Raw genomic sequence first — 15,444 nt, forward strand, 5'->3', positions numbered from 1 at the left:
ATTTGCCAAGCTTGTATCTCGTGTAGGAAGGCAGAATAGAGAATAAATATAATACAGTCCATCACTTTGCCATTTGCAAAGTATTTGCCTATGCACACCTAATTTTACTGTTGAACGCATTATTTCCTGATTCTTTGGAACTATACCTTATTTCTTTGAACACAGGATTTCGTAGGATTTATGTTTTGCATAGTAATATTTTGTGCATACAAAGACCTCTCTCAAAATGCTCTCATAATTATATTGATGCATACAAAAACAGTCCCTTGTTTTCATTTGAAGGAAGAACCAACCCTGAATGAGCAATAAAGCTGTTTAAGCAGTCATAAAGCAATTCCACAAAAATGAAAACTGTTTAATAAATGCTTTAAAACGACTTAAGATAAGTGACTTTGGGTAAAGTGCGAATTTACTTTGGCTCGTTCTACTTTTTGTTAGGTACTTGGTGGTTAACTTCATCAAATTAATAGAACATCCAGGTTGCATTACTGTATGAGATGTTTATATGGCAATTTACAATCCCCAGGTCTAACCATAACATTTAATATGTAGTATTTTATTGTACGGGGAACCAAATACATAGTAATCTAATTTTGAATATGTTTTGTTTTTTTTTTTTTCTTTTTTTAAATGACATATTAGCAGCTGACTCATGGAAATCTTCCTGCTTTGGCCTATTTTGTGCTTTGTGTGCTCAGATGTTCAGCTGCTAATCAGAGTTTGTAGGTTGAACCCAACCTTATAGTACTCGAGGATTTCAGGTGATCCAACACTGAGGATCAGCTTTTCCATACATAGGTGATTATGTTCATTCATATGAATATAAGCTCTGCTGAACTAGCAGTGGACACATGGTTTTGGCTGGCAGAGTATCACACTGCTCCACCCCTAAGGCCTTTTTGGCAGTAGATGGCAGGGGTCCAGGGGAAGGTTGCATGTTGAGAGGCAGATGGCAGGGCGGTGAGGGTTTGCAGTATTTTCTCTCTCTGTAAAAGTATACCTGACCAATCCAACAGTCTGGTACAGCCCACAGTGAGGCATTCTGTGCACTGAAGCAAACATCAGCTATACTGCATCTACACAGACACTAAAATCGTAGGACACACACACACACACACACACACTCACACACACATGCAAATAAATGTATACAATCGAACATATATGTCCGTATGAATAATATAACATTTTTTTGCGCAGAATATCTGATATTAATACTTTTAAACAATAGTGAACACATATTTTTTTTTACATTCTTGTCTCTTTTCGCCATTTCGGTGTGTGTGTTCTTAGGCTTGATGAAATGGTGGGTTCAAAATGTTTATCCTATTGATCCTGTAGAACAGTCAAAAAGGGCTTTTTAAAATATTTTATCGGTCAATATATTTCATATATTTTCAGTCGATGTTTTTATTTTATTTTCTATACACTAGTACAAGTGCTTCATGAATATACAGAGCTAAAAGAAACTGCAGGCCACGCTAGAACAACAAGTTCTCCAACTTAAACTTGACGGTGGCCTTGAACTTGAATGAGAAATTGTCCTGGGTTTCGAATGAAATTGTATTCTAAACACAGTATCTTAATGAGAATATACGAGTTAATGATAAGTAATAAATGTTTTTGTTAAAATGCTAAGAAATGCACACCTCAAAACTTTTTTCCTTTTTAGGTATGATCTGAAAAATGCAAAAACGAGTGTTGTGGAAATAATTTGTGCATCATGTGATGTTTTGTAGAACTGTATTTTTTTACAATTAAGTAAGTAATTATTATTACATATAATTCAGACTTAAAAAAAATTATTTGAATTATTTTTCGTTAATGAGTTACCTTCAACGAGCTTTGTTTAAATTGTGTTTAATTTAGGCGTACTCGAGTTTCACGTTAAAATATTATATAGTAAATGTAGAGAAAAAGACATAATATAATGACTCTTTAAGAATTTTAAAAAGTTCTCTCATAAAGTTCCAAAGAATGAATCCTTGCAGTGAAAAATACTTTTTTCTATAAGCAGACGTCTTTACAGATGAGAAACACACCAGAGAACATTCAACAAAATAACTGTATATAATAAAAAATAATTAAAAGTTTTTACAGCATTGCTTTTGGTAGAGATTATACAGTAATGGTTTGTGAATACATAGCATCAGCATATTTTTGCTCTGAGAGAGGGTGTGTGTGTGTGTGTGTGTGTATGTGTGTGTGGGTGTGGGTGGGTGTGTGTGTGTGTGTGTGTGTGTGTGTGTGTGTAAGACAATGCACACGCACACGCTCGTGCGTGTGTCCTCTACTTGCTTGCTGGATCATCCTTGATTTTTGGAAATCATTATAGATTTTTGTAATATTGAAGTTCTTGCAATATTTCCAGTTTTCCCATCTTTAGTGTGTCTCTGTTGCTGTAGTGTGTTACTTTTCTTCTACTTGTGAAGTAATTACTTCATATTTATTAATTTCAAACTGCAATGCTCAGCATTTCGTTTTATAATATTCATCTATTCGTGCCTTTAGAGCAACGTAGAAAAAAGTTTACTTTTTACTTGATTTTTTAAATTCGTAAGATATCAATTGCCCCAAAAACTGCATTATTTGTTATTCTCAACAATGTTATGGGCATGTACTGATAAGAAAATATTTCAACCTATTCTCACAAACTTGCAGCCTGAGGCATTACATATGTAAGTTTAATATTAAAAATCTTATTTCGTACAACATTAACATATGGAATTAACAGATGAGGAATTCAGGGGTTTTTGTTGTGTAATCTAGAAATGAAAGAGAATTTTGCTTTCAAGATATTCTTTTGAATATATGTTTCCTGTTGTAGATTTTAATGGCCATGTGTGGTGTAGCAGCACTGTATAGACTACTGTATGTCTCCAGATCTGAGTATTTCTGCCAGATACTTTTGAAGTGTTGAGTATGTGGTTTAGGTCATGTGCCAGTGCTCAGTGTATTCTCACTAGTACAACACACAGTGAAAATTAGTCATTCACCAGTACAACACAGCAATAAGCCACCAATACACTGCTTCATTTGTTAAGTGGATAAATTGGTATTTAAGATTATGTGATTTTGTTTCATTTATGAGCTTGCTGTGATGTTGTGAATTCCATCCAATTTCCTCCTGGCTAATATGAAATCCAGATTGGAGTGGTGAATGGGGGCCAAGCACTCACTGTAAATATATTTTTCTGCCATAATAATGAAGCCTCTTTTATTTCTACCGCTAAAACGGTTTCAGTGTGCTGTTTTAAGTACAATAAAACTAAAAAACCCAGCATAACGAAATTTATATTGTATATCTGAGCTCTCTGGAGGACTGTCAGGGGGGAGGGATTTGATTGACACACAGTGCTGCCTCTAAAAATGTCTGTGTTCGAGTGTTTTGATGTCTGAATTCATTTTATTTTCCATACATTTAATCAGTTCAGACAAATACAACATGCACTCATGGTTTACAATACGGTATTAAATTTGAATGACTGTAATTCATTTCTGTGATGAATGCAATATAGGAAGACTTTTTAAATCATGTCACAGAAATATGCTTTTTTTGTGATCACAATAAGGATAATAGAATTGCAATAATAGAAGCAGCCACATTTTCCATTTCTTTCAAGTTCAAGTAGCGTGGGTAGTGGGTACATAGAATATGTATAGCATGAAGGACAAGTAAAATAGAATGTCAGATGATATTATACGGCTTGGAAATGTGTTTATATAGGATAGCAATATGGTTTTGCAGCTCCACCTTTGATTTAGGTCAAATATTCTTACTGACAGACTACGAGCAGAGGTGCAAAGTGACTAACACTGTGCAGCAGGTTAACACAAGCAGGTCACTGCTTGTTGAAATGGAGCTGGATTGAAATTTCCCACTTTGGCTGCCTACCATGTCTAAAGGTCACAGTGTATTACGCAAAAAAAACCTGTGAGTCAATTACTAAGATTTTACAGTACTGATGTCAATCATTAGAAATATCCTCCTTCAGGCTTTTATTTAGCAGTTGTCAGTCAGTAGAAAAACCTGTTCAAATATCCCCGAGGTGAACAACAATCTAGTCACACCAGGCTGAGGTCATTGTGTTTTTTTCTCAAGTTTATTTACTCAGGTATTTTTTTCTGACATACTTGCAGTATAATCAGTCTTTGTGTTGAATACTGAGCATTGAAGCAACTTTCTCGAGGGAATTCTGTCAGACGTTTAAGAGAGTGATTAGTTTCACCCGTCCAGATTAATATTTAGAATCATGCAAATGAAACACAATTTTTTTTTTGCCTCTGACCACTCAATGTATTCAATATATGTTTTAGAGGCTCTTTAGTCTGTGGTCTACAGCATCACATGTGTCTTTTAGCACACATTGTCAGGACAGATACTTGTTTTATGTACCTGCCAGGCAAAGCGATATTCCAGATAACGCTGAGCTGCGCCCACTCAACTTTTCTTTTCCAATGCTCATATATTTCTTCAGCTTTTGGCCTCCACTGTCGCCAAGGCAATTTAGTCAGAAAAAACTGCCAAATCAGCAAAATTGTTCCACTTGGAGGTAGAGTTGGAAGTGTTGAAAGGCCTTGCCTGCAACTCTCCGACTATCAAAATACTGTAAATCCCTTCCCTCACCTCACCTCCACTTCATCACTTTCTTACTGTTCATCAGGGCTGAGCTGAATTATGTTGGCTACATTAAGTGATGAAAACAAACAGTGCGCTGGCTTCAGCTGTCACTGTGTTACTCATTTGTGTACGGAAAAGTGAATGTTAAATATACTGTGTGCTTTGATCATTACCTTCAGTCTTTTACCGATTTGACTGGAAATTTCACAACTTTAGTACTAATTTCAACTGTGTAATTCAACACTACAGAAATGTCTGTATACTCAGGTTTCCTTGCAAGTCTGTATACTACTATGTAATGGTAGAGTGACCAAGAATTACAGGATTTGTCTGTGCCATAACCAGTGTTACAATCAAAGATTACTCAATTCATCCTTTCTAAAAGGAGCACTTCAAACTTCAGTTTTAATTAGCAAAAATAAACTGTAATACATAGAAGATTATAAGGAAATGTAACATATATCCTATTTTCTTATAATACTTGCAACCATCCATGTAGTATACTGATATACTGTAGGCTATCCCCTCTGCACATACTCGCCCAGGCTTCATGAGTCATCAACATGCATATACACACAAACAACACACACACAACTCGCACACAGAGTGCAGTGAGTGCACAGTTCGGACATGAATCTCTCTCCATGGGCTGGAGGAGTTGGGTTACTCATGAGCCCATAAACATGTGCTGGCGGCAGTCCAAGGCACTGCACTGTAATTACAAACGTTAGAAACAATATATAAAAGACCCTTCCCCGGCAAGGCCGTGTCCCGCACTGCAATTAGCGTCCTTGTACAGAATTATCACCCTTCAGCAGCCGCCGCCGCGCTGAGTGGAGGCCTTTAATTGGCAGTGTCCTCCTTGGTCTGCTAGAGGACAGCCCTCACATCTCTCTTCATCACCCTCTTTATTTTTCTGTTATCTGAGATTTGACTAACGATGACTAACTACCTCTGTTGTCTTGTGTCCCATTTCACCTCCACACAGCGGTGCTGGCATCACACGCCTACACATGCACGGGGTAACACTGGCGCATGTTAAAAGCTGCCTCGTGCATTAACGCCGTGTAGTCTTGTACATGCGTGAGCGCGAACATACTGTGCCGCATGTGCAGAAAATCGCTCATTATGCTCACGAGTGCACGCATATGCGCCACTTCACCCACGCACATGACACTGTATGCTTTCAGTGATACAGCATGCCAAAGTGTGCACACGTATGCAGCGAGTGGGTGCTACTGGGCAAGGCCAAGGCCACGGCGGAGCTTGTGTGTTGGTGTTGGGTGAGCATGCGGCAGTGAGAGTTGGCCAGTGTACAGGCCAGCAGAGAGGGTGCGGTGTGTTACATGTTCCACTAATGAGTTTCCTTGGCCAGGCAAGACCGTGGGGCGAGCTTATTAGTAAACAGGCTACAGAGAGGAGCCCCTACAGCCCTCTGCTGCTGCTGCTGCTGCTGTTGCTGCTGCTGCTGCTGCTGCTGGCTCTCCAACTGATCACTCTTTCTGTTTCTGCTTCTCTCTATAGTTTTGTCTTCCTCTGTTTCTATTGCTGTAAATTGTCTCTCCTTTTGACTGAACCATTCTCACTCTCTGCCTCTTTTTTTTCTCTCTCTCTCTCTTTCTCCCTCTTGTAGGCAATAAGTTGGATTTTGACTTCAGCCACATGCACAGACAATTTGGCCAACAAGTGAAATCATGGACAGACAGACTGGCGATTGCAGCATTGTAAGTACCATAATGTATTGCAAATTTAATATGTCGTTATTTAATGATGTATTATAATGCTGTTGTATTGTCTTGCGTTTCATTTAATAAGATGAAATCTGTAATTAGATGCTGCGCAAGTTTCATTTGTCATATGCGAGGGCATTTAACTGCTCTGTCTACATCTATTTTCTCTCTCTTTCTGAGACGTATTATAACGTTAGCCTGCATTAGATTAAATCATAATGACTGGATATTGTGCCTTTATCCCATTTGAAAGGCCAAGTGGTCCCAATGGCTTGTTAGTGTAGTAGGTTTTTAAAAAAAAACAAAAAAACAAAATAAACATAATCTTTAATGCGCATGAACAGAAAACATTTAGGGTGTAATCTTAATTGTCCACCAGGCATATGAAGTCTTGACTCTCTCTGTGCCTGGGCCTGGATCTGTTAGAAAATGGCTTCCACTCTCTGCCTTCCAGCTCTCAGCTCCCCGCCGCCATTTTGTGTATCGCTGCCAAAGTAGTCAGGTAGCAGGATGAGAGGGACAGAGTAAAGTAGGGGAGAAAAAGTGGGTGCAACTGGATGCTGGGTTAAGGAGCAAATTAGCATAAATAGGGAGGAGTGGTGAGAATTGGAGAAAAGAGGTGGTTCGATATTCACTAACAGGAATACTTAATATGTCTTTTTCTTACGGGAAGAGGTTTTTAATTGTTGCCGACTGACTGCATACAAACAAGCAGCCTCCCTTCTGGACCCTTCCCAGCTCCTCTTCTCAAAGAGCTGACCTTGGGTGGACGCCATAAACAGTTCTTTTCCATTGGGGCAAATGTGCTGGCAGGGCTCACAGCTGCATGACCCCCTTCCACCCTCCACCCATCATCAGTCCTCCCTTTCTCCTCCACACCACCCAGACTCCCCAGCAGCCATAGTAACACTACCTGCCTGCTTACAATACACTAGAGCCGGAGTGCATGTGTAAAGCTTTAAACTCTGCTTATGTACCTGTCTCCACCCTAACCGCAGCGCACTGTTAGCTGTAGCTTCAACTCCAACTGTCCCTGTATCATATGCACTTAGTAACCCCAGGCCCCACCCTACAACCTCCAGCTACAGTAGCTAACTGCCCGCAGCTCTGGAATTCTGTATGCGCCAGGCATTTGATTACATGTGCAGATGTTATTAAAATCCTCCTATCCTCTGACCCCAAGACCACAGATACTAAATCAAGCTTTCAGTAGGTGTCTGCTGCCGTGTTTCTGTGGATCAGGCAATCGCTTAACTTACCTGACAAAGCCACACAAAATCGTCCAGCTCCTAAGCAAACACTATGTTGAGTCAAAATAAGTGATTAGTGGGAAGAGGACTGAGCATTTCAGGAATGAAAGTGTTTTTTGCTATTTGACCCACAGATCCATAAAAATGAGATCATTTAGGCTAAATAATGCAGCCCAGTTACTTTTGGAAGTTAAACAACCAATTATTTGTCTCTTTCGCAATGATTTTCTCCCGTTAGCCACCACATTCATTATGGGATTAGCCTTTAAATGTTTACAATAGTTAATTAACTTTATAAAGAGTTGCTAATTTTCCTCTTTTTGAAGTAATCTTACTCACTGTCACTCAGCTTAGTGTTAGCTAATGGAAGCACCAGAACAATCACTTCAACAGGGACACAGGAATGATTTGGGTGTCTAACCAGTGGACCAACACTGGCTTTCCTATAAAGGAATGTGGGAAACATCGACATATTTACATATAGAACATGTACCTCGGTGTTGGTGGGGTAGGACATATTGAAGGCTTACACAAACACAGCACATGAGTACATATGGTTAATTTATCTGTTTATGGGTTTAAATTGCTGCACAAACTGCTTCACTGTATCGGTGTGTATCTTTGCTGGCATGCAACTGATTTAGACTGTAGGTGCAAAATATAGCAGAAGTCCCTCCAGCAGTAAGACCTGGCCTATTTAGGCCTGTCACAGACAAGCTCTCACTGAGACAGACAGACAGTCAATGGCTGTGCTAACAGTTCAGAATGCACTCTGTCCCCTTTGGCTCCCCAGTCCTTAATCTGGCCATGTGTTTGCATATGGGACAGAGTGGCCTCCATATTGTGTTTGTGGAATGAATTATGAATGCAATTGCATAACAGTGGTCTGTTTCTAGGGCATATCTCTACAGCATCTACCCAGAGACCAAAGCATGAATACATTTACCCAGCCTAGACCTCTTGGAAATGATACTGTGAAGCTGGCCTGCCTGCATTTGTTTATGGTTATATAGAGCAGATGGCTATGCAACATGGTCACATATCACACACTGGCTGCCTCGCTGGCACTGCCACACACACAAATGCTTATAGGCAGAAATGTAGGACTTATTTGAAGGTGATTCAAATCCACAGAAATGTATTCATTATTCTTCTATAACTCACAGAGGGAAAAGTATTAAATCTCTTTATCAGGGTACATTACTTTATATTCCCCTTCATTTTGGCAGCAGGCCTGGAACTATAGGCACTAAAGCTAATAACTGCTGCCAAATCAAGCTTTTCAATGCTAACTGTGGTTAACTGAGCTGTATTTACAGCCTTAGCTTTCAGCTGTAACTGCTAACCACTATAGTGGGTCTGAGTACAGCCAGCTGTAGCCTGGGGGTAACAAGCTCTTCAAGGTTACAAACTGGACTGATCCCTGTCTGCCTACTCTGGCCCTCTGTCTGTCAGCTGAAGTTCATATCCAGGGAGAAAGGTATTTGTCCGACCCTCTAAATATAGCTGGCGACAGATGCAGCTCGATGGGGCACTGCCCAAGCTGAAAGGGGCCCTGCAGGCAGGCCAGAGCAGAGCTGGGCATGCAGACGTGTCAGGACTATAGACTTCCCCTAATAGACAGGGGCCCTATGGGTCACCAGCAGCCACATGGCAGTGCACCAGTTCCACCAGCTTCCATTAGCATGGTGGCACAAAGACTACGCCTGCGAATATCTATGTAAGCAGAAAACAGAAAATATTCAACATATTTCTATGAGATGCATTGTGGGAAAATATCACAATCCACTCTGTCATAAAAATGGAAATAGTTGAACTTTTGATTTAGATAAACATCGTATTCTAATGGATTCAATGGTCTCTATGAAATTTGTACTTTGGCTTGAAATGTTTTGGTGCATAGTTTCAGTGCTCATGCGTCATTGATTTTGATGAATGCAAAATATCCATTTGATCATGACCTTATACAAGGCTGATAGCATTATAACCCTAACGTAGGGTTATAACCTGAATATTACCTGAATTCACTGTCCTAAATGTTGGTCAGGGTATTTTTTTAATGGGGTTTGTTTGTTGTTTTGTGTGTGGTTAGAGCATGAAAAGCCATGAAAGTATGTGAAAAGGTGTCCTGATATGAGAAAGTAGTGGACAAGGTGAAGGTGAGGGTGAAGGTGAAGGTGAAGGTGAAGGTGAAGAATGCGTCAGAATACCATTTTTGCAACATGACCATTTACCAAAGAAAAAAAAAAGAATTTTTAAAATTCTTATGATTAATGTAGTCAGCATCCATGATTTCATCACTATTTTGAGCTTTTAGCTATTAATGTAAAGTGAAGCATCAGTATTTTTTCTTTTTACTAATACTGCATAGGCTTGTTTACCATGAGCACACTGATTAAAACATGTTTTAGGTGTCCTGATAAATAGTTGTAACAGACACCTGCCAGCCCTTCATAAACAAGTAGTTTCCGTGTAGACCTTTCTATAGGCCTGCACCCTGCTGTGCATCCTGCAACCTTACTGTGTCTGTGTGCACACACATGCATGCAAGTGTGTATATGTTTCTTTATGTACATGTGACTGTATACTGTGTGTGAGAGATGAGAAGCAGCTGGCAAGGTTGGGCTGAGTGGTCTGGGTGACCCCTGCTGCTGCATTACAATGATTGGGGTCGTTTTTTACCTCTAAAGATGTGGCCAGGGGGCCGCACTGGGATCAGCTAACTCTGCCTGATCCAGCCCTCTTCACCTGGCATGTTTATGGCTCTGCTGGGGGATGGAGGGGTGGAAGGGGGGTAAGTCACTGGGGCCGGTTCATCTCACAGTCTGACAGGCAGACACACATATTATGCACGTAGGCGTGAGTACATGCGCACTCCATCACCCCGCATACACAAGTGCACACAGTATGCATGCATTAATTCATACATGTACTGCTGCTCCACTGACCCATTGGCACACACATTCAAACTTCATATACACCCATACACTCCTTCGTCTTTCTCTCCTGACACACACTCGCACCAGGTTTGCGAGCTCAATATCTGCCTCATGCAGAGGTGACGGGGAGGTCAGCCTGTCTGACTTTGAGCAGAATCCCCCTGTGGCTTGCCCCAGCCATCCCCCCTGGCATGTGTAACAGGACCTACCCATGCAGCCTCTCCTCTTCCCCCGCTCCTGTCCTCCCCCTCCTCCCTCTGCCTCCCCCCTGGCCCTGGTATAAATAGATGGGTCATGCCTGCTGTGCTACCCTGAGGGGCCTGTGGGGGGGCACAGAAGCCATGCTTCCCTTTATAAATGCTCCACCGTGTCTATCTGGATTCCTCCTGTCTGCACCCAGACACGACTTCACTTGTAGCAGGGCACACATGTAGATGTATACAGACACACAGAGGCGTACACACACACACACACACAAACGTCTGTGTGTTCCTGACCACATCCCTGATATAAGGGGCGCCACACATGTATAAACATGAGGACGAATGAGCACATATACTTGAAAAACTCAGCCTTAAGCGCTCATTTAATCCTGTGGTGCCAAAAGGCATCCTCAAAGGCTAGGATATGGAGAGTGGTAAATCTGAGGAAGAGCCCTGAAGAAGAGTGGTGTTGCTTGAAATTCACCAAGCTAAGTGCTTTAGTGAAAACATGAAAAGTGAGCTACAGTGAGCAGACTTCCTACGCTGGGTATCATTTGAAATTTTCATTAGAAACCCAGACACAAAACCCAGATTTGGGCTGTTACCTTACTCTCAAGAAAATGAATGTGTTTTTCTACAGTACAAAAATCCTCCTTTTTCATTTAACAAAAGAACGAAATCCTCTAAAATGTTTTAAACACGCGCAGATGGAAAATGATGCAAAATGATTATATAAATCCATAAATGTCTGATTATAGAATAAGTAAACAAGACTACAGATCTAGACGGGCATTTCAGCAAAAGTGCATGATGACTTTATTTGCCATTTAAAATGAAGATACATTTCTTTGAAAATTCAAATGCCCTCTCGCCCACAATCCTAAAACACAGATCAGAAATTTAGAACCTGGACTGGTGGAACCACATTCACTAAAAAAAATAATTTAATTCCAGTGTTTTTGATTATACCATAGTGGATAAGCAGAAATTTAAAGGGAATAATGAAGGTTGTGGATACATACTGTGTAAATGTCCAGCTGCTTTTGCCGAATTATTCACCACACTGACTGACCACAGACCACCAGAACCCTATAGATCAGGTTACAAGGTTACAGTACTTCACTACGTCCTACTATCACTGCAGTGAAACTCAGCTTTGGTATTGATTGATAGGCTCTGTAGCACTTAGACTGAAGTGTGATTGAATTAAAGTGGCTTTTTAAGCCGTGCAGGCCTTTGCTGTGAACACTGTGAAAAAGTGATGAAGTAAATGAATATCATGTTTTGCTTTATTCCATGTAAAGGTTTTTTTTCCCATGTTTGGGTGTCAATGTGTGTGGATATGTGCGTGTATTTGAAATCGTGTCTTAGTTTGTGTGTGTGTGTGTGTGTATTTGTTTATGCACTCCTGTATGCATGCTCCACTGTGTGATTATGTGTTTGTGTGACATTATGAGATGATGAGGTGTAGAAAGCTGGTCTTTGCACCCCGGCGCTTCTAAACAACTAATGGAGGTGCAAGGCTGAAGAAGTGTATCAGTTACCGACTCGCTTTCAAGTGAAGGAGTGCTTGCTGAGTTTGCACACCTTTAAGAAGGTTCACTTTTCAGGTGGACAAGCTCTTAGTAAAGGAGTGTTTTTAGACCGTATTGCATAACAAAACAAGTGTGTACAAGGGTACATGCCTGTGTGTGTGCACCTGTGAGTGCATGTTTCTGTGCGTGCATCTGTGCTTGCGTTGCATATTCTGCTGTACGTGTGTGTGTGTGTGTGTGTGTGTGTGTGTGTGTGTGGGTGTGAGTGTGAATATTTTCCTGTCACTGGATGATAGCAACTGGCTTCACTTGAAAGCAATAGCTTTCCTGGACATGCACTCAGTTGGTCAGGACCCCAGAGCCATCTACTATATTAGATTGAAGTATGTCCAGTCAGCAGACTGAGAGGACAGTGTGCCTTGACCTTACCTTATGAAGTCTGGCCCCCACACCGCTGAGCTTTTTGCAGGTCTGCACAATGAGAATAGACTGTGATATGAATGCAGATATGCTCCACGCCGACAGTTTTCTATATGTAGTTACTGTTCAAGCATTTAAGATCAAAACATAGAATAACACTATCAGAGAATAATTTTCTGCAGCCTTTTTAGTTTGGAAATTTAAATAAGTTTTATGATTTCTGAGCATCATCAGCTTCAAATTATATTTTGTTATGAGGAAACTGGGTCAATGCACAGTATTTTTCTCTGTGTGGCTCTGTTTTTGGATTTTGTCATGTTAGTACAGTATGCGCATTCTTTAAGTTATCATATCTTTCCTTCTGTCATCCTGCTTCAGTATGCAATGTGTCTATGTGTTCTTCATGTGTGTCAGTTACCCTGTGCGGGTGTGTGTCTGGGCATACTTACAATCCACTCATCCTGGGCTATGGTGTAAGTAAGACAGTGTTGAATAATGCAGAGATCCTCAGACTAACCACTGAGCAGACACAATGGGATCTCTCAGCTCAAGACATACCGTTCTGTATTGAGCTGTGCTGTACATTTGCACCTTCACAGATAGAATAACATTACTGTAGAGGTATGTGTTGACAAAGACAATCCTGGTATGACTTTGTTTCAGCAGACTGTGTGACATGCAGGATGGTGTGGTTTTCCCACAGAACACACGTGTATGCAGTCATACAGAATTTCACACAAGCATCCTGTAAATGCACATAACCACATACACAATTTGCAAATAGACCCAGACAATATGTTTTCACCCGAGAATCAAAAACTCTATTGTACAGTTTGTCAGCTACTGTGGTGTTTGCAATTGATCTCACAGAAGTCAAATCTAAAAGTCATCATGTTGAAGTATTTCTCCATTTCCTTTGTTACAGAGGTAACAGATTTCCCCTCGTGGGGATTTTCAGATGGAGGCTACCTGACATGCTGTTGAAACCGTGATGGAGGGAGGAGGCGATAGGCCAGTGTTCCCCCCCTTCGCTGCGTGTTACAGAGCAGGTGAGAAACATTAACAGCGGCAGCAGCTGCGGCCCTCTGCTCTGCACATGTGGGCCAGGATATGAGCTAGTTCAAGCTCGCCCACTCTACACTGGTCACTAATGTTAACACTCTCCTCTCTGAGGTACACAAACAATACTAAGGAAATAAGGGGAAATACAGTGGAATCAGCAGAGACTGTTTCATTTTACGATTTATTGTACTGTATGTTGCTGTAAAGCTTAGCTGTAGAGCAGCGGTTCCCAAATCTTTTTGGCTTGGGACCATTTAAAGCAGTTGAGTTGAGAGCAATTCAGCCGAATGAGTGATTTTTTTATTCCAATAACTTTTAAGAGGCCTGACGAGGTCAAATTATCATTATTTCTCAATAAAAAGCAAAGATTAGAGATGTGAAAAGTCCAAAAAATAACTTGTGTAGAAAAAGAAAATTCCGTCTTTCCTTATGTCTTATTTTGTTGATAATTTCACGACCCTTCAGATTTATCTTGCAACTACTTGTGGGGTCCTGACATCCAGGTTAGGAAGCACAGCTGTAGAGTAATGACGGTCTCATTGGCTAGCCTTTTTCTGCATTGATCACATGCCTACAGTATTGAACAACAAACAAAATATACATTTTAAAAAATGGTTGTTTTGAAATGGGCACAGTTTAGTGAACAGAAGGCAGCAATTTTCATAGTTGTCAGATTGACACATTTTTCATAAAATCCTCATTATGGATGTCACACTATCCTTTATGTTGTTTACTGGTTACATTTGAATAGGGAAATATCTTGGCTACACAATTTGTTTGGGACTTATGCATCTTGTTGGTTCATTTGAATCGCCCCGTGGCTGCAGCCTTGAACCGGGTGACCCAGTCGTCACATTATGTTCTGAGCACACAGACTCAGTCACACTGGTGAGGCGTCCCGGAGGAGAGTGGCATGTGTATTTGTGTTTCTTTGAATCATAACCGCTGTTTTGTGTTCAGCGAGGTGTGTCAAACTGGATTACCTGCATGAACGCGGACCTGAAAGGACTTTGTTTTTAAAGACTGTCCTTTGGGGTGAGGTAGTAGGTTGTATAGTTTTAGGGTTATACCCTTCCTGTCAGATAACTATACAACTTACTGTCTTTCCTGAAGTGGCTGTAATGTCATCGGATGTCATTGTTGGAGCTTTTGGATCTGGATCAACATTGGAAAATTCAAGTTTACCCACTGCCCTTGATGACCTTAGTTGTAGCATTTGATAGTGGTGGGTCTTTTTAACTGTATTTGCTTCACATCTCATGATTTTCATTGTTACACTCTCTGACTTGCTGGTCATTAAACAAGTTCTTTATCATAAGTGTGTGTTTTGATTCTTCTCTTTTTGTACCAAACAACTGGAAAATGTGTTCTTTGTGTCTTGCCAAACATTGTATATCAAGGAATCTTACACAAACCTGCTCTTACTTAATTGCCATCCTGTTTCCTTAGTTCATATTTGTATCTTTTTTTAAACAGTTTTCTCTTTTATGATTGTCATATGACTTTAGGATATCCTCAAACTAATTATCTCTGGTTGTCTGTAATGTTAGTTTAATGAGAAAGTAAAACTAGACTTAAAGAGTCAGTTATTGTAAGTTGCTTTAGAAATCAAGTGTGTTAATCATTAAAAATATGAAAAATGTATGAGGATGTATTCATTTTATTATAAACGAAACGTGCAGTG

The 15,444-nt window shown here is 40.4% G+C and overlaps 1 long non-coding RNA gene across 3 annotated transcripts in view; it reads left to right on the plus strand.

Annotated features, from left to right (window-relative positions):
• Positions 1-15,444, plus strand: part of LOC121898007 — a 41,801-nt gene that overhangs the window by 25,941 nt on the left and 416 nt on the right. For all 3 annotated transcript variants that reach the window (XR_006096331.1, XR_006096329.1, XR_006096330.1), the window contains 2 exons: positions 6,255-6,345; positions 13,624-13,747. This is a non-coding gene — a long non-coding RNA (uncharacterized LOC121898007). The remainder of the gene's footprint in view (positions 1-6,254; positions 6,346-13,623; positions 13,748-15,444) is intronic.

This window comes from Thunnus maccoyii, chromosome 5 (genome assembly GCF_910596095.1).
Source record: "Thunnus maccoyii chromosome 5, fThuMac1.1, whole genome shotgun sequence".
In the NCBI taxonomy this organism is placed as follows: Eukaryota; Metazoa; Chordata; class Actinopteri; order Scombriformes; family Scombridae; genus Thunnus; species Thunnus maccoyii.